This window comes from Lepidochelys kempii, chromosome 2, assembly GCF_965140285.1.
Source record: "Lepidochelys kempii isolate rLepKem1 chromosome 2, rLepKem1.hap1, whole genome shotgun sequence".
Lineage (NCBI taxonomy): Eukaryota > Metazoa > Chordata > Testudines > Cheloniidae > Lepidochelys > Lepidochelys kempii.
This window is the reverse complement of record NC_136381.1, coordinates 97,267,798-97,287,376: the sequence shown is the minus strand read 5'-3', so window position 1 is coordinate 97,287,376 and position 19,579 is coordinate 97,267,798. Positions and strand designations below refer to the sequence as shown.

Sequence of the window (19,579 nt, the reverse complement as noted above, 5' to 3'; positions counted from 1 at the left end):
TCTGATTAGTCACTCATTGTTTTTTGATCAGTTTAGACTGGTTACTGGGTGGTCATTCATGAGCTGGCTTTGCACCTGCACAGAGGAATAAAGAGCCCCCTTACTCACCTGCACAGCTATATGCATTGCCAAACCCTGCAAAAGGGTGGAAGGAAAGCGGAGAATGGCAGACTGCTTCTTCCTCTCTCTGGATGGGGAGTGGACAGTGACAGAAAGACAGTGAATGGAGCCTTGGCTCCACCCCATAAATGCAATTGTGGTAGTATACTGGTCTAGCAAAAGAGCAGGTACAGATTAATTCCCTCACCAAAGGAGAAGCTGGCACCCAATTGTGACTCTCCGAGTCACAGTCTAATACCTATCCCTGCTCCTGAGGCAGTGTAACTATGCACTGTCCCTTACTTGGGCTGGATTGAAAGATGATAATTCAGCCCACTGTTAGGCCATGTCTGTTAGGCCGGCGGGTAGTGATCGATCTATCGCGTCTAGTGTAGACGTGATAAATCAATCCCCAATCACTCTGCCGTCAACTCCAGAACTCCACCACGGCGAGAGTTGGAAGTGGAGTTGATGGGGGAGCGGCGGCCGTCGATCTCGCGCCGCGAAGATGCGAAGTAAGTGATTCTAAGTCGATCTAAGATACATCGACTTCAGCTTCACTATTCTCGTAGCTGAAGTTGCATATCTTAGATCGATCCCCCCGCAGTGTAGACCAGGCTTTAGTAAAATGACCATAGTTGATGAGACATTAGGGCTTTTGCTGTGAACATACCCATCCTTGCTATGTTACTTATCACATGCATGACTTGACAAAATATCATCAAAATGCAATCTCCAATTTCCACCATACTCCTGGGGACATAGACAAAATAATTTAAAAATCAAAACCAAGTGATTAAAAGCACAAAAAACCCAACCCAACTCAACCAAAAACAGGAAAAACACTTTCAATTTCACCCACTCCTCCAAGCTTGAGTCCTTTGCTTCCCTCAATCAGCAGTTTCTTTCTCTACAGAGGACTCGACCCAAAAAAGCTTGTCCCACCAAAAGTCACTAAAGTCCAATACAAGATGTCTTAAGTAGCACAAAATTGTTGCTTATTAACTATAGTAAATGGTTCTTTAATCTACGCTCCGGGAATGATGCTCTCCTTGGTGTGTGTAACTTTAGGATGTTGCCAATGTATTAGGAACATTGTATTTAGAGCCGGGCAAATAAAAGATTTTTCAAAATGAAAGGTTTCCGATCAGTTCAACAAGCCAAAATGAAATGTTTGGATTTTGGAACATCAAAATATTTTGGTTGGATTGAAAATGCTGAAATGAAATATTTTGTCATTTCTGAATTGAAATATTTTGGAACTTTTTGTTCTATAAAAAATTGGAAGAAAACATGTTGAAATACCAAAATTTCCTGCTGGATGGAATTTCTGATTTTCACTCCATTTTACTTATCACAGTAGAGGTCACAGACATGCAACATTGTTTGTGCAGAAAAGAACTAATAGTAATAAAACAAACAAAAAATCCAGAGTGGGATGTCTCAGAAAATGGCAGGTGTGAAATCTCTTTAAATGTTAAAATAATGGGTACAAGATTCTCCTACTTTCATACTGTGAAATGCCACACAGGTCTTTGGGGGTTGGGGGGGACTATTTTTCCAGTGACTTCATTTAAAAATTCCAGATATCTGACTTTCCTTTTAAAAAAATAATTAAAAAGTTGAGGTGATTTTCTGCACATGTTGCCTTCCTCCCCTCCCCTCAAAAGAAGTAGTCATGCCAGAACTAATAGGGAAATAAAGTAATTCAAAAATTATGTTCAGACTTGCACATTTCAGGAGTCTATACAGAGGGAGGGCAGGAAGCCCCACAAGCTGAAGGGCAGGAGAGGGAAGTAGTCCAGGGGAAGGAACCACTAGTTCAAGCAGTTTACTGCTATCCCTGGGGCTCTTGGGTTGGGACCCGGAGTAGAGGGCAGGCCCAGGTCTTTCCCTCTCCCCTCCCCTCCTCTAGGACACTAGTGGGGCAGTTAATACACCAGTTCTGGGGCGAGAAATGGTGCCCTGAACCCTCCCCAAAAAGAAAGTGCGAGACCCATCAAAGTAGGGCTGGCAATTTGCCACACGCACATTAAAGAAACTACTTAAAAATCTATCAGTTGCTTGATTTTTGAAGCAGCCATTCAACATAGAACCATTTTTGTTGCACTTCTTTTTTTTATATATTAAAAATACCCTGAGAAATTGCTAACAGTTAATTACAGCTTAAGTAGTTTCACTAAGGTGACATTCATTGTGAGAGAGTATTGCAATCAGGCCTTAAATGAACTTTCATATTTGACAACCTAATAACCTTTTAAATACCTTACAACTTTCTCCCTTGTTTTACATTGTCAACAACTTTTGGAACCTCAGACCTCATCCAGAACGGTTCAGAATGAACAAAAACATGACCTTCCCTCTGAGCTTGTCAATGTTGTGTCTTATGTACGAATCAGGGAGTTATTGGATAGGTTGCGTGTGATAATTTCATAGAATGAAGAGGCTTAGAGAAATGGGGGTTTTGGTGTAAACACTAATGTATAAAGGAAAAGGGAATATCAATGGTTTTCAGCTATCATGGTGATAAGGGCCATATAGAATAGATAAGACAGTAATGGGAATTATTCTTCCAAAAAACTTGATTTAAAAACTCAATGGGAAATGGAAAACTGTAAGGATCTGGGGATGAGAAAGTCGGGCAGCTGATGTTCCTACAGAGCTAACGGGAGGCCATGCAGGGGCACAGCCAGGGAGCACTGTGGAAAGTAGGCACCACAGGAAGTACTGCCCAAGAAACCTAGAGTGACAGCACACTGCGGTCCTCTGGTTGGCCAAGCTCCCAGGAAGTTGTCTGGGCAACCACACAGACTTTGGCCTGCTGCAATGACAGACTTTGCTTGATCTCCTGATCTCTGGTTTCTGATCCAAGCCTGATTCTGACCCTGACTCATGTCTCCCAGTTCCAGCCTGGTACTATTTCTGATCTCTGACCCCAGCTTGATTCTGACCCTGACTCTTTCTTATGGGACCTAGCTCTTCTGATTCCTGCAACTCCTGCTCAGTGACTACAGTCCCTGCTGTGCAGACCTCAGTCCAGCTGTGATCACTAGGCCAGACCACCTATACTCCTGTTCCTGACAAAAACAACAAATCAAAAAACTTACAATAAGTCTTGGGGCACAACCACTGTATGTGGAGATTTAAATGACCAAACATTTTAATGTTTCCTGTATATACATTTTCATGAAATGCTTTTAGAAAAAAAACTAATGAAAAATGCATAAAACTAACAATAGATTCATTTATATAGATTTTCAAAGCTTTCAGGAATAGGAGCAAAGATACTGCATAAGATTAAGGAACCTACACACTATAATTTAATAACACTTTGAATAATGTGGATCTTCTGTATACTACTGTACATATTTCTGGTATCCTTTATTTTGACTTCCAGCTTTACAAGGCTTTAGTTCACTAATCTGCAAGTCCTAATTATAGATTCAGAAAAAAAAATGGCAAGGTGTTTCATCCAGCTGCTGGCAGACAGTGAAACACAACTGAATGTTCCAATTCATATGCTGTAACATTTGATATCAATTGCATTGTTCAGGGACTAAAAGTAAATAGAAAAAGGAATTCTGCACTTAGTTGCTGTGAGTATGAACAAACAATGGAAATTCCAAAATGATGAATGCCCTGTGATTCTTTTTACATTCTTTAATTTGCAGAAAGCTACAGAAGCACAAAGGATTAGTCTAACGGAGGACTAAGCAGGATAATTCAAACAGCTCTAAGTACTTGAATATTCTCTGAATATTTGTAATGAGCTGCCAACTAGCATTCCTTCTACTGTGTAAAGTCTGGGAATTTGTGTAGCTGAAATCATATGAGTGTGACATTGTCACTTTCTTAGAATTAAAACTTTTAACCTCCATGGGTTTAACTGGCACCAATATCAGCCTTGTTAGCATTGATAAGTGCTTTGCAGTATATTGAAAGAGGAGGGGAGCTCTCGCCTCACTAGCCCAGGAAATAGGGAGCCATGGGAGAGCCTTGCTTCTCCAAGGCAAGGAGAGGAGGGGGAGCTCCCTGCTGCTTTGATCAGAGGAAGTGGAGCCATGATCTCCCTGCTCCCCTTTACAGGGGGTCCCCAGTATACATCTCCCCCTTATCCGTTGTTTCGGATATCCAGTGCTCATCAATTGGGGAACGTGTTCCGATTCATGCTGGTCCTGATCTGCATATCCATCATTTGCACGGAACATGACTGATGTGAATTGGAACACATTCCCCTACCGTACAGTACAGCTTGTGTCAGCCAGCAGGGCCGCTGATCAACTCCTCCTTCTCCCTCCCAGTGCCTCCTGCCTGCTGCAATCAGCAGTTAGGCGGCATTCAGGAGCCATGTGGGGAAGGGGAAGGAGTGGGGATGAGGCACTCAGAGGAGAGAGCGGAACTGGGTGGGAAGAGGCAGAGCATGGGTGGAGGGGCAGGAAGAGGTGGGAAATGGGTGGAGGGGGGCAGGAAGAGGCAGGGTGGCCCTGTGTGCAGTACAGTCCTGTAGCCATCATGAGTGCAAAACACATTCAAAGTGTTAAGAATGGGCTTGTGTCTAAGAGGTAACGTAAGAGTGTAACATTAGAAGTGAAATTAGATGTTATAAAGCATATTGAAAGAGGAGAGCATCCAGCCGACGTTTCTCATATTCTTGGTTTGCCTGCTTCAACAGTACACTCAATTTTTAAGAGTGCTAATCGAATTCATGAAAGCACTAGAAGTGCTCTGAAATTGTCATAATTGAAGATAATGAAACAGAGAAGCAGTACAATGGAGAAGATGGAATGTTTGCTGGCTGATTGGATTGATGACCTCCATGAAAAGAAAATGCCTCTGAGTTTAAGCTTGATTCAGGAGAAGGCCAAAAGCCTGTATAACGATTTAAAGGAAAGAGAGGCAGAGAGCTCAAAAGCAGAAAAGGAGGCCTTCAATGCTAGTCATGGGTGGTTCCACAGATTTCAGAAGTGTGCCAATCTACATAATGTAAAACTCACAGGAGAAGCGGCTAGTGCAGATGAAGAAGCAGCTGAAATGTTTCCTATGCAGCTAAACACAATTGTTTCAGAAGGTGGCTACTTTCCGAAACAGGTTTTTAATGTAGACGAGACAGGCCTTTACTGGAAGAAGATGCCAACGATGACTTGTATTTCTTGTGATGAGAAGACTGCTCCTGGATTCAAAGCCTCAAAAGACCGCTTAACGCTTCTGTTTGGGGGAAATGCAGAAGGAGATTAAAAGTTGAAGCCCTTGCTTGTGTACCACAGTGAAAACCCAAGAGCAACGAGGGGCTATGTTAAGTCTCGTTTCCCTATAATTTGGAAGTCAAATTGAAAGGCCTGGATGACAAACAATATTTTCTGTGAGTGGTTTGTAGACCATGCTCTCCCTGAATTGAAGGCTTACTGTCAGAAGGAAAATTTGGCCTTTAAGTTTTTCCTTCTGCTGGATAACACAAGTGCCCACAAACTGGACTACAAAGACCTCTGCTCGAACATCAAGGTCCTATTTTTGCCCTCCAAAACCACATAGTTGCTGAAGCCTATCGACAAGGGTGTAATGGCCACATTCAAGGCTTATTACCTATGGAGGATGTTCTTCGTGCTGATTAAGGAGACAGCAGGTGAAGGAAAGCCAAGTGTAAAGGAGTTTTGGAAGACCTACATCATCTTGAACAGTGTGGAAAACATTGACATGTCATGGGAAGAGGTCACTTCATAATGTATGAACGGCATTTGGCACAGTGTATGGCCAGATGCTGTCCACAGCTTCATGGGATTTTGGGGGGGAGGGATAACTCAGTGGTTTGAGCATTGGCCTGCTAAACCCAGGGTTGTGAGTTCAATCCTTGAGGGGGCCATTTAGGGATCTAGGGCAAAAAATGGGGATTGGTCCTGCTTTGAGCAGGGGGTTGGACTAGATGACCTCCTGAGGTCCCTTCCAACCCTGATAGTCTATGATTCTATGATGCCGTTCCTGCTCTTGAAAAGAAATTGTCAAGTTGGTGAAGGATGTCAGCTTCAAGGAGGTGGAGGAGGATGATGTACAGGAGTTGCTGGAATCTCACGCTGAGCAACTGACTCAAATGAGGAACTGATTGATCTGGATCAATAATGTATATCCGAAGAAAGCAAGGTTGATGATGACAATGATGTAAGGCAGAAAGCTAGGAGTCTGATGACAAAGAATCTCTTCCATTTTTTGGGGCTGCTGGATGAGATGATGGAAAACATACAGAGTCGTGAATGGTCTGGCACTTTTTCGTGAATGGTCTGCCAAAGTCTCCAGGGCTCTCAATGAGGCAGCGACTTGCTACAGGGAGATCTATTGTTCAAAGATTTATGCAGGAGAGCAGACATCGATAAATGCTTTTTTAAGTCTTCTGGAACTGAAAAGATAGCCCAAGAAAATCCAGCCGCCACCCCTACCTAAGTTTAGTGTAATTGACACTTTTATACTGTATTATTGTACTGTATTTACTGTATTACAATGTTCTATGTGTTTGAACGGTGGTAGTAGGGTTCTACATTATTTTATTCAATCTTTGTGTGTAAAATGTATACTGTATAACCTGTCATTGTAAAAAGGTACACTGTTTAGGTACACTGTTTAGGCAAAAAAAGCATTGTCATAGGCAAATGTGGTGAAGTTGTGAACACATCCATTATTTCTTATGGGGAAAAATTCCCCGGTATACGCTGTTTTGGTATGCATTGCCCTTTTCAAGAACACAACCCCAATGTATACAGGCGACCCTCCTGTACCTTAACCATTGGTTTCAATGGAAAAATTCACATTGACTTCAAATGGGTCCAGGATTTTATCCCTGCTGTTTTCATTTTATTTTGACAGTGCTCATCAGGTAAGCGGTTACTAGGCTTAGATTCGGCCATACTTATTACACTGGGTAGCATCTTACTCTGTAAGGAGTCCCACTGAATTCAAAGGTGGGAGAATCTAGCCCTTGGTAAACAAGTTTAGATGAAAGAAAAGGAGTACTTGTGGCACCTTAGAGACTAACCAATTTATTTGAGCATAAGCTTTCGTGAGCTACAGCTCAGTTGTCAGCTGTAGCTCATGAAAGCTTATGCTCAAATAAATTGGTTAGTCACTAAGGTGCCACAAGTACTCCTTTTCTTTTTGCAAATACAGACTAACACGGCTTCTACTCTGAAGTTTAGATGACTTTCATTTTGGTTTTAAAATAAGTCTGAAGCAGAAATACTCTTTTGGGCATTTATAATAAAGCTGAATCAAAATTTTCATTGTTGCCTCCTTTTATTTAATGTAACTATAAAAAAGAAGTTGCTTTTCTTCTCAAAATGAAAACATGCAGGGTCTTCCTGCGTAATGCTCATGCTGTGAGCATTTACTTATGCAAGCAGTCTCCCTGAAGTCAATGGGACTATTTGTGTGAGTACATGTTCGTTAACATGAGTGACGGTTGCACTAAGAAGTCCTGAATAACAACCAGAACCTTAGATATAGTCATAACAGGGGACCTGAAGTTGGTATGTGAGCCTTAATTTGGGTTTTCTTGGATTAAGGCCAGCCTTTAATTAGATTTTCTATAGTTCATTTCCTAAGGGTTTTCAGTGATAGCAAAACAGAGTGGAGAGAAGAAATAAAAAGTTTCTGTATCAAAATTTTATTTTGGCCTTAAAATAGCCAAATCAATTGAATACCAAATTTGCAACATCCATTTCATTACAAAAAAAAAAAAAAGAAAGAGAGAGAGAAAATTGACTTCATCAAGCCCTCAGATCGCTACCTCTTCCTGCTTCTCCATGTGGGCACTAATGATACTGCCAAGAATGACCTTGAGCGGATCACTGCAGACTACGTGGCGCTGGGAAGAAGGATAAAGAAGTTTGAGGAGCAAGTGGTGTTCTCATCTATCCTCCCCGTGGAAGGAAAAGGCCTGGGTAGAGACTGTCGAATCGTGGAAGTCAACGAATGGCTACGCAGGTGGTGTCGGAGAGAAGGCTTTGGATTCTTTGACCATAGGATGGTGTTCCAAGAAAGAGGAGTGCTAGGCAGAGACAGGCTCCACCTAATGAAGAGAGGGAAGAGCATCTTCACAAGCAGGCTGGCTAACCTAGTGAGGAGGGCTTTAAACTAGGTTCACCGGGGGAAGGAGACCAAAGCTCTGAGGTAAGTGGGGAAGTGGGATACCGGGAGGAAGCATGAGCAGGAGCGCATGAGAGGGGAGGGCTCCTGCCTCATACTGAGAAAGAGGAGCGATCCGCGGGTTATCTCAAGTGCCTATACACAAATACACGAAGCCTGGGAAACAAGCAGGGAGAACTGGAAGTCCTGGCAAAGTCAAGGAATTATGATGTGATTGGAATAACAGAGACTTGGTGGAATAACTCACATGACTGGAGTACTGTCATGGATGGATATAAGCTGTTCAGGAAGGACAGGCAGGGCAGAAAAGGTGGGGGAGTTGCACTGTATGTAAGGGAGCAGTATGACTGCTCAGAGCTCAAGTATGAAACTGCAGAAAAACCTGAGAGTCTCTGGATTAAGTTTAGAAGTGTGAGTAACAAGGGTGATGTCGTGCTGGGAGTCTGGTATAGACCACTGGACCAGGGGGATGAGGTAGACAAGGCTTTCTTCCGGCAACTCGCAGAAGTTACTAGATCGTACGCCCTGGTTCTCATGGGAGACTTCAATCACCCTGATATCTGCTGGGAGAGCAATACAGCGGTGCACAGACAATCCAGGAAGTTTTTGGAAAATGTAGGGGACAATTTCCTGGTGCAAGTACTGGAGGAACCAACTAGGGGCAGAGCTCTTCTTGACCTGCTGCTCACAAACCGGGAAGAATTAGCAGGGAAAGCAAAAGTGGATGGGAACCTGGGAGGCAGTGACCGTGAGATGGTCGAGTTCAGGATCCTGACACAAGGAAGAAAGGAAAGCAGCAGAATACGGACCCTGGACTTCAGAAAAGCAGACTTTGATAACATCAGGGATCTGATGGGCAGGATCCCCTGGGAGAATAACATGAGGGGGAAAGGAGTCCAGGAGAGCTGGCTGTATTTTAAAGAATCCTTATTGAGGTTACAGGGACAAACCATCCCAATGTGTAGAAAGAATAGTAAATATGGCAGGCGACCAGCTTGGCTTAACAGTGAAATCCTTGCTGATCTTAAATAAAAAAAGAAGCTTACAAGAAGTGGAAGATTGGACAAATGACCAGGAATGAGTATAAAAATATTGCTCGGGCATGCAGGAGTGAAATCAGGAAGGCCAAATCACACCTGGAGTTGCAGCTAGCAAGAGATGTTAAGAGTAACAAGAAGGGTTTCTTCAGGTATGTTAGCAACAAGAAGAAAGTCAAGGAAAGTGTGGGCCCCTTACTGAATGAGGGAAGCAACCTAGTGACAGAGGATGTGGAAAAAGCTAATGTACTCAAAGCTTTTTTTGCCTCTGTCTTCACGAACAAGGTCAGCTCTCAGATTACTGCACTGGGCAGCACAGCATGGGGAGGAGGTGACCATCCCTCTGTGGAGAAAGAAGTGGTTCAGGACTATTTAGAAAAGCTGGATGTGCACAAGTCCATGGGGCCAGATGTGTTGCATCCGAGAGTGCTAAAGGAATTGGCGGATGTGATTGCAGAGCCATTGGCCATTATCTTTGAAAACTCATGGTGATCGGGGGAAGTCCCGGATGACTGGAAAAAGGCTAATGTAGGCCCATCTTGAAAAAAGGGAAGAAGGAGGATCCTGGGAACTACAGGCCAGTCAGCCTCACCTCAGTCCCTAGAAAAATCTATGATACTAAATTTCAGTTCAGTGCAAAATTTCAGTCAAAATGTTAACTTAAACTATATGTTTAAACAGGATATATGACAATTTTTAAATGAAAGACATCTGTGCTGTCAGTTATGTTCTGCTATTAAAAAAATTTCAGAACCTGTTGCTCATCTTGAATTATAGTGACTTTGCAAAACAGGTGTAAGCAATCCCAGAATAATAGCAAAGAACGCATTTTTAGCAGGCACACTCTTTGCTATTACACCTATGTCATAAATATAAAGGGAAAGGTAACCACCTTTCTGTATACAGTGCTATAAAATCCCTTCTGGCTAGAGGTAAAGTCCTTTTACCTGTAAAGGACTAGGAAGCTCGGGTAACCTGGCTGGCACCTGACTCAAAATGACCAATGAGGGGACAAGATACTTTAAAATCTGGAGGGGGGAAAAAAGGCTTTTGTCTGTCTGTGTGATACCTCTGCCGGGAACAGATCAAGGATGCAAGCCCTCCAACTCCGGTAAAGTTAGTAAGTAATCTAGCTAGAAAATGCATTAGGTTTTCTTTGTTTTGGCTTGTGAAATTCACTGTGCTGAGGAAATGTGTATTCCTGTTTTTGTGTCTTTTTGTACCTTAAGGTTTTGCCAAGAGGGATTCTCTATGTTTTGAATCTGACTGCCTGTAAGATTATCTTCCATTCTGATCTTACAGAGTTGTTCTCATCTTTTTTTGTTCTTCTAATAAAGTTCTGTTTTTTAAGAATCTGACTGGGTTTTTTTGGGTCTTAAAAATCCAAGGCTGGTTTGTGCTCATCTTGTTTATTCTCAAGCCTCCCCAGGAAAGGGGGTGTAAGGTCTTGGGGGGGTATTTTGGGGAAATAGGAACTCCAAGTGGTCCTTTCCCTGTTCTTTGTCTAAATCACTTGGTGGTGGCAGCATACTGTTCAAGGAGAAGGCGAAATTTGTGCCTTGGGAAAGTTTTTAACCTAAGCCGGTAAAAATAAGCTTAGGGGGTCTGTCATGCGGGTCCCCACATCTGTACCCTGAAGTTCAGAGTGAGGAAGGAAGCCTGACAACCTATATGAAGCATTTTACTTATTTTCATCCAGGTATTAACCAATTAACTTGCCCTTTGCTTTTGAGGGAACTGGATCAAATGCGCTGTGTGGCTGGAAAACACATTTCTCACCAGCAAGTTAAAGAAGTATGGACTGGATGAACGGACAATAAGGAGGATAGAAAGTTGGCTAGATTGTTGGGCTCAACGGGTAGTGATCAATGGCTCCATGTCGAGTTGGCAGCCGGTATCAAGTGGAGTGCCCCAAAGGTCGGTTTTGTTCAATCTCTTCATAAATGATCTGGGGATGGTGTGGACTGCACCTTCAGCAGGTTTGCAGATGACACTAAACTGGGAGGAGAAGTAGATATGCTGGAGGGTAGGGATAGGATACAGAGGGACCTAGACAAATTGGAGGATTGGGCCAAAAGAAATCTGATGAGGTTCAACAAGGACAAGTGCAGAGTCCTGCACTTAGGATGGAAGAATCCCATGCACCACTACAGACTAGGGACCGAATGGCTCGGCAGCAGTTCTGCAGAAAAGGACCTAGGGGTTACAGTGGACGAGAAGCTGGATATGAGTCAACAGTGTGCCCTTGTTGCCAAGAAGGCCAATGGCATTTTGGGATGTATAAGTAGGGGCATTGCCAGCAGATTGAGGGACGTGATTGTTCCCCTCTATTCGACATTGGTGAGGCCTCATCTGGAGTACTGTGTCCAGTTTTGGGCCCCACACTACAAGAAGGATGTGGAAAAATTAGAAAGAGTCCAGCGGAGGGCAACAAAAATGATGAGGGGACTGGAACACATGACTTATGAGGAGAGGCTGAGGGAACTGGGATTGTTTAGTCTGCGGAAGAGAAGAATGAGGGGGGATTTGATAGCTGCTTTCAACTACCTGAAAGGGGGTTCCAAAGAGGATGGATCTAGACTGTTCTCAGTGGTAGCTGATGACAGAACAAGGAGTAATGGTCTCAAGCTGCAGTGGGGGAGATTTAGGTGGGATATTAGGAAATACTTTTTCACGAGGAGGGTGGTGAAACACTGGAATGCGTTACCTAGGGAGGTGGTGGAATCTCCTTCCTTAGATATTTTTAAGGTCAGGCTTGACAAAGCCCTGGCTGGGATGATTTAGTTGGGGATTGGTCCTGCTTTGAGCAGGGGGTTGGACTAGATGACCTCCTGAGGTCCCTTCCAACCCTGATATTCTATGATTCTATGATTTGGTGAAAATGCACAATACTCAGAACCAGAGAAAATATACAGTCTTGGAAAATATGGCTTCTGTTGATAAAATCTCCAACTCCCTCAGAAGTAGATTTGAGTTCTTGTTCAGGTCACTCGCAATCTGAATTGGAGCTAACATGTACTCTATTGTTGAGATGTCCAGTTGTCACCTCTAAAACTAATATTTAATATTTTAGTACAAAACAGATGGAGAAAACCCCCAGGCTTACCATTAATTAGTGTAACACCTGAAGGTGGGAGAAAACATTTTTGTGCCCAGCAGTTAGCAAACCAAATGAAGTGAGCAAACTATAAATTAATTCCTACAAGACTTCTGTTGGCTATTAACTTATATTGCTTAAAATTACTTAGTTTCTCTCCCCACAGAAAATAAATTCCAACATATGAGACTTGTTCTTTACCAAACTATTATTGATCACACTGCAGCTTGGATTAAGAAAAAATAGGATAAAAAATCAGGATAAAAAATCAGCTGTTTTTTATAGAGAAACCCACATAGAGAAAGGCTGCAATACAATAACATCGGCCTTTAAACCTGTTAGCATCAATAGCCACACCTTGTGCTACTGTTAATAGTAGAATATCTGCTGAGAAATCCTGGGTAACATTCGTGTTAGCAAACTGTGACAGTCTGGGGTTCAGCCCAGGCAATAAGGGGTTCAAGAGCATCTGTCTTGTAACCCTGGAGTCTTATGACTGTACATTCGTGGTCCAGAGCTCTAACCCCAACAGCCTGCCAGCAGCCCACAAGTCTCAAATTCACCCCGCAATCATCCTAAGGCAAGGACCAGTCCCTCTCTCTCTGGACCCTCACAGAGTAAGTGTGAGGTTCATTGTCTTTACAGAGACAGTAAAACATTCCAACCTGTTAGCTTTCTAGAAGCGCACACTTTATTGAATTTGCACAGCACTGATGATTTATAATGAAAGTTTATTAACCAAAGAGCAAGGATTAAATTATACCAAGTAAAAGAGATATGGTAGACATGGTTACAAGCAAATGATAATGAAAACACGCAACTAGAAGTTTAAATCTAGCAAGACACCGTCTTTGTTCAAGGCTGTTTCTCTCCCCCCACATTCTCCTTGCCAGTTTTTTACTGTCCAGTCTGGCTAGGTCCCATCTGAGAGACCAAATCACTTGGTGTCAAGGTTGCTCCCCCACTCTGAACGCTAGGGTACAGATGTGGGGAACTGCATGAAAACCTCCTAAACTTATCTTTACCAGTTTAGGTAAAAAAATTCCCCAAGGTACAAAATATTCCACCCTTTGTCCTTGGATTGGCCGCTACCACCACCAAACAAATACTGGTTACTGGGGAAGAGCTGTTTGGAAACGTCTTTCCCCCCAAATACTTCCCAAAACCTTGCACCCCACTTCCTGGACAAGGTTTGATAAAAAGCCTCACCAATTTGCTTAGGTGACTACAGACCCAGACCCTGGGATCTTAAGAACAATGAACAATCCTCCCAACACTTGCACCTCCCCCTTTCCTGGGAAATGTTGGATAAAAAGCCTCACCAATTTGCATAGGTGACCACAGACCCAAACCCTTGGATCTGAGAACAATGAAAAAGCATTCAGTTTTCTTACAAGAAGACTTTTAATAGAAATAGGAGTAAATAGAAGTGAAGAAATCCCCTCTGTAAAATCAGGATAGTAGATACCTTACAGGGTAATTAGATTCAAAACATAGAGAATCCCTCTAGGCAAAACCTTAAGATACAAAAAAGATACACAGACAGAAATAGTTATTCTATTCAGCACAATTCTTTTCTCAGCCATTTAAAGAAATCATAATCTAACACATACCTAGCTAGATTATTTACTAAAAGTTCTAAGACTCCATTCCTGGTCTATCCCCGGCAAAGGCAGCATAAAGACAGACCCACAGACCCTTTGATTCTCTCCCTCCTCCCAGCTTTTGAAAGTCTCTTGTCTCCTCATTGGTCATTTTGGTCAGGTGCCAGCGAGGTTACCTTTAGCTTCTTAACCCTTTACAGGTGAGAGGAGTTTTCTTCTGGCCAGGAGGGATTTTAAAGGGGTTTACCCTTCCCTTTATATTTATGACACTTGGTTTCTTTTTCTCCTACAGTTAAAGATAAAGCTGGAGTCTCACTCTATTCCTTATATTCCCAAAGGGATATCTGTGTCTTACAAGTCATGAAGGCCTCCTGGGGATTCAGTCTACTGTCTCTCTCTGGGATGCAGGAGCCATGTGAATTCTCTGTCTCTTGAGTTAACGATCAGGAAAACTGTGAGGGATTAGGTCACAGAAACCCCCTTGGGGCTACCACCTGATGTGCTGAGACTACCTCTAAGCCCATTTACCCTGGCACCTTGGGACTTTAGTGCCCTGCCTGGTTGTGCCAGACACGTTAGCCTGCTACACACACAGACCCAAGTCTCAACCACATCCCCAAAAAGCTGCAGGTTTAACTGAAAACAGCTTAAGAAGTGCTCCTTTCTCCAACACCCAGATACCCACTTCCCAATGGGATCAAAACCCCAAATAAATCCATTTTACTCTGTATAAAGCTTATACAGGGTAAACTCATAAACTGTTCACCCTCTATAACACTGATAGAGAGATATGCACAGCTGTTTGCTTCCCCAGATATTAATATTTGCTCTGGGTTAATTAATAAGTAAAAGTGATTTTATTTAATATAAAAAAGTAGGATTTAAGTGGTTCCAAGTAATAACAGACAGAACAAAGTAAGTTACCAAGCAAAATAAAACAAAACATGCAAGTCTAAGCCTAATACAATAGGAAACTAAATGCGGGTAAATCTCACTCTCAGAGATGTTCCAATAAGCTTATTTTACAGACTAGACTTCCTCCTAGTCTGGGTCCAGCAATCCCTTTCAGACATCCCTTTGGTGGAGAGGCTATCTTTTGAGCCAGCTTAAGACAAAATGGAGGGGTTTCCAGGGGCTTGTATAGTTTTTCTCTTGTGGGTGGAAACCTCTCTCCTCTCCTGTGTAAAATCCCCTCCACAAGATGGAGTTTTGTGGTCACCTGGGCAAGTCACTGTCTATGAATGATTCAGCTTTTTTCAGGCCAACACCATTGTTTACATGTTAGTTTGAATGTTCCCAGGAAAGCTCAGATGTGGATTGGTGTCTCTCAAGGTCCATTGTTAGCTGAGTACTCCCAATTACTTGAATAACCCTTTCACACTATGTTGACCAAATATACCTTATGTGCTTCCTACAGCAAACACTTTAAATACAAGCGTAGAGCCAATGCTCATAACTTCAGATATAAAAATGATACATGCATATGAATAGGATGATTACATGCAGTAGAACATAACCTTTGCTGACACCACCTCAAGATTTCTTGTTTATCCATTTCACCAGCCATGACAGGGGATTTGATAGAAGTGATGATAATTAGTACAAATTAAAAAAATGAATAAATCCCAAACCATTCCCATTTACAGAGCTGAATCCTATCTGCATGTATTTTTAAATAATTTCTTTTGAGTAATTTACCTTGTAGACCAATGAAAAAGAAACTGAATGCAATGAACAAGACAAACAAAGAGCACCCTGCAGTAAGCCTATTTATTTATTATATTCACATTTTTAAAGCATCAAACATCACAGTATCTAGGCATCAAATATCAACTTAGACACTGAAGTAGCATTTTCTCAACCCACAGTTCCATTTTATCATCCCTCTGATTAAAAGTAGCCATTGGGGGTTAGTGAGAAAGCATGGGCTATACACTGTCACCAGTATGTTGTTGACACACAGCTTTCTGTCTCCGCCTCATCAGTATCTGCCCAAACAATCAATTGCATTACTTGGTGTACGGGTGAACTTGGTACATGGATTAGGGCTAAATGGCTCAGGTTCCAAACCAGATAAGATATATGTGATGTTGGTTGCTTGGACGAAGCAAGCAGAAGAGATTTTTAAATATTTTTAAATATTTTAAAATATTTTCTCCTGTGAAACCAGTTATGCATATTATTATTATTTATTATTTATTATATTCCACATACCTCGCCTTATTTCCTACATTTTTGTTACACTAATCCTATACTAGCAAAGCTGCTGTTTCAGAAACACAAGATATGGCACAATGTTCCATAAAATTGTCTCACTGTCAATGTCTCATATATTTGTCTCACAAGACGAACACCATAACATTGTCCTGTCAAAAATAGCTAATATTGTAAAAGATTTCCCCCAAAAACATAACTGAACATAACGAGAAGAGCTGTAATATCTGAATGCGTATACATTTTATTTATATTTATTACTATATGAATATAGTGAAATATCTACAATATGGTGAAGGTCATCCAAGCAATACATTATTAAGATCTTTTTCACAATCAACTCCACAATACCTTTTGGTTAGCACAATGATGTGAATGTCCAGATGGCCAGGTAAACAGACAAAAAACACTCAGAAAGATACTGGCTGTTAAACACCATCCTGTTATCGGTCACAATTAATTTTGTTTTGTTTTTCAAGATTTGCACAGAATTACCCTGTCATGTGAAGAACGCTGTAAATATAAAACACCCACCTTTGCTACGTCTATGTAGTAACCTCTATATTTGCATGTGTTTGTAGGACATCTACGACATCTTTGTTGTCTATAAACTTTTAGCCATGAAGTCCTGGGATATTTTCTAAACCAGGAATGAGTCTCTAATACAAAACTCAGAAGTTGCATCAACTGCCTGATTAGAAAGTTATTCTGCTTTATTGCCCTTCTTTGATAAGGCAAGAAAAGAAAAAAATGCTTACATTATGGGTTGAATTCAGGACTTACAAACACACGCTTTAGTGTACAGATGTTTTCTCTTCTGCAAACTTTGCAGGAGCTTCCCACCTGCTGGGTTTAATTTATATGATGATTTAAAAAACAAAACAAAACAGCCCAGGTCTTTCATCAAGGCACTGCACTGCACCAGGTTTCATGAAAAAGTGTAAAATATTTTTTCAGGCAAGATATTTCAGCAAATATTTCACCCTGAAATATCTAACCTCTACCTCTGGCTGTAAATTGATAGTGCACATGCACATATCTCATTAAGAGATAAGCCAGGTAAAACTGTTAAACCCTGGTCAAATTACACAAAGGGATAGATAGCATGTAGATTTTTGTTTTATTTTTCAGTTTGAATGAAAACATTATTCTTATTTATGTGTTAAATTTTAAAATACATAAAGAGCCTGTACCATTGAAGGGCAAATCATCTGCCTCTCCACTTAACTTAAAGGGAAGTTACTCATCTTTGGCATTATTCATCATTATTAATAATTTTTGTTATTGTAGCACTTGGAAGTCTCAATCAAAATGAAGGCCCAACTGTTCTAGATGTTGTTCAAACACATAATAAGAGACTGTAACCTCTTTGAGGAGGATCTATCTAAATACACAAGACAAAAGGCATGAGAAGAACCAGAAGCACAAAGAGATACATAGACTTGCTCCAGGTCTCACACAGCAGGTCATTGGCACAGCTGCAATAGAACTCAGGTCCCTGCAGTCCCAGTACAGGTCCTAACCACTAAAATACACTGCCTTCCTCATCATGTCTCAGAATCAGGCCCCTATTTAGTCAAGCCAAGGGCAGAACATTTGTCTCTAGTTATAAGCATATTCACCAAAAATCACTGATATTCTAAGGCAGAGGTGGGCAAACTATGGCTGGCGGGCCACATCCAGCCCATAGGACCAGTCCCTGAGCTCCTGGCCCAGGAGGCTAGTTCCCGGCCCCTCCCCGCTGTTCCCCATCCCCCGCAACCAAGCCGCCGTTCACTCGGCGGGGCTGTACACTCATGCAGGGCAGCGCGGCAGCGTGTCTGGCTCTGGCCAGGTGGCACGGCGGCCAGACATGCTGCTCTGACCAGCATGGTAAGGGGCCGGGGCCAGGGGGTTGGATAAGGGGTAGGGAGTCCCAGGAGGCAGTCAGGGGACAGGGAGCAGTTGGATGGGGCGGAGGTTCTGGGGGTGGTGGTCAGGGGAGGGGGAATGGGGGGGGGGTTGGATGGGGCAGAGGTTTGGGGGGGCAGTCAGGGGATGGGGAGCGGGGGGGTTTGAGAGGGGGTGGGGTCTTGGGGGGCAGTTAGGGGAGGGAGTCCCGGGAGGCAGTGGTCAGGGGACAAGGAGCAGGGGGCGGTTGGATGGGGTGGAGGTTCGGGGCGGTCAGGAGATGGGGAACAGGAGGTGGTTGGATAGGGCAGAGGTTCTGGGTAGGGCAGTCAGGGGAGGGGGAGTGGGGCGGGGGGGTTAGATGGGGGTGGGGTCCCGGGGGGCAGTTAGGGGCAGGGGTCCTGGGAGGGGGCAGTCAGGGGACAAGGATGGAGTTGGATGGGTCGGGGGTCCTGAGGGGGGCAGTCAGGGGGCGGGAAGTGGGAGGGAGCAAATAGGGGGCAGGGGCCAGGCTGTTTGGGGAGGCACAGCCTTCCCTACCCAGCCCTCCATACAGTTTTGCACCCCGATGAAGCCCTCAGGCCAAAAAGTTTGCCCACCCCTGTTCTAAGGGTTTTAATTTTAGACTTGAAACTCATACATCAGTTTTATGCAGATTTAATCAGACGCCCTGAAACTAGCTTCCAGAATACATAGGAACATAAGAATGGACATACTGGGTCTGAACAGTGGTTCATCTACCTCAGTATCTTGTCTTCTGACAGTAGCCCATGCAGAGGCTTCAAAGGGAATGAACAGAACAGGGAAATTATGTGGTGATCCATCCCCTGTCATCCACTCCCAGCTTCTGGCAGTCAGAGGTTTAGGGATAGCCAGAGTATGGGGTTGCATCCCTGACTATCTTGGCTAGTAGCCATGGATGTACCTATCCTCCATGAACTCATCTAATTATTTTTTTGAACCCAGTTATGCTTTTGGCATTCACAACATTCCCCTAGCAACAAGTTCCACAGGTTGACTGCATTGTGGGAAGGAGTACTTCCTTATGTTTATTTTAAACAATGCTCTCAAGTTGCAGTGGGAGAGGTCTAGGTTGGATATTAGGAAAAACTATTTCACTAGAAGGATTGTGAAGCACTGGAATGGGTTACCTAGGGAGGTGATGGAATCTCCATCCTTAGAGGTTTTTAAGGCCTGGCTTGACAAAGCCCTGGCTGGGATGATTTAGTTGGGGTTGGTCCTGCTTTGAGCAAGGGGTTGGACTAGTTGACCTCCTGAGGTCTCTTCCAAACCTAATCTTCTATTATTCTAAACCTGTTGCCTCTTAATTTCATTGGATGACCATTGGTTCTTGTGTTATCTAAAGGAGTAAATAATACTTCCTTATTCACTTTCTCCACACCATGATTTTACAGACTTCTATCATATCCCCCCATCAATCATCTCTTTTCTAAGATGAACAGACCCTGTCTTTTTCTATGCCCCTAATCATTTTTATTGCCCTTCTCTGT

The 19,579-nt window shown here is 42.8% G+C and overlaps 1 protein-coding gene across 3 annotated transcripts in view; it reads right to left on the bottom strand.

Moving 5' to 3' along the window:
* The window catches only part of DOK6 (docking protein 6), a 438,959-nt gene that overhangs the window by 65,954 nt on the left and 353,426 nt on the right, over positions 1–19,579 (bottom strand). The window lies entirely within an intron of this gene.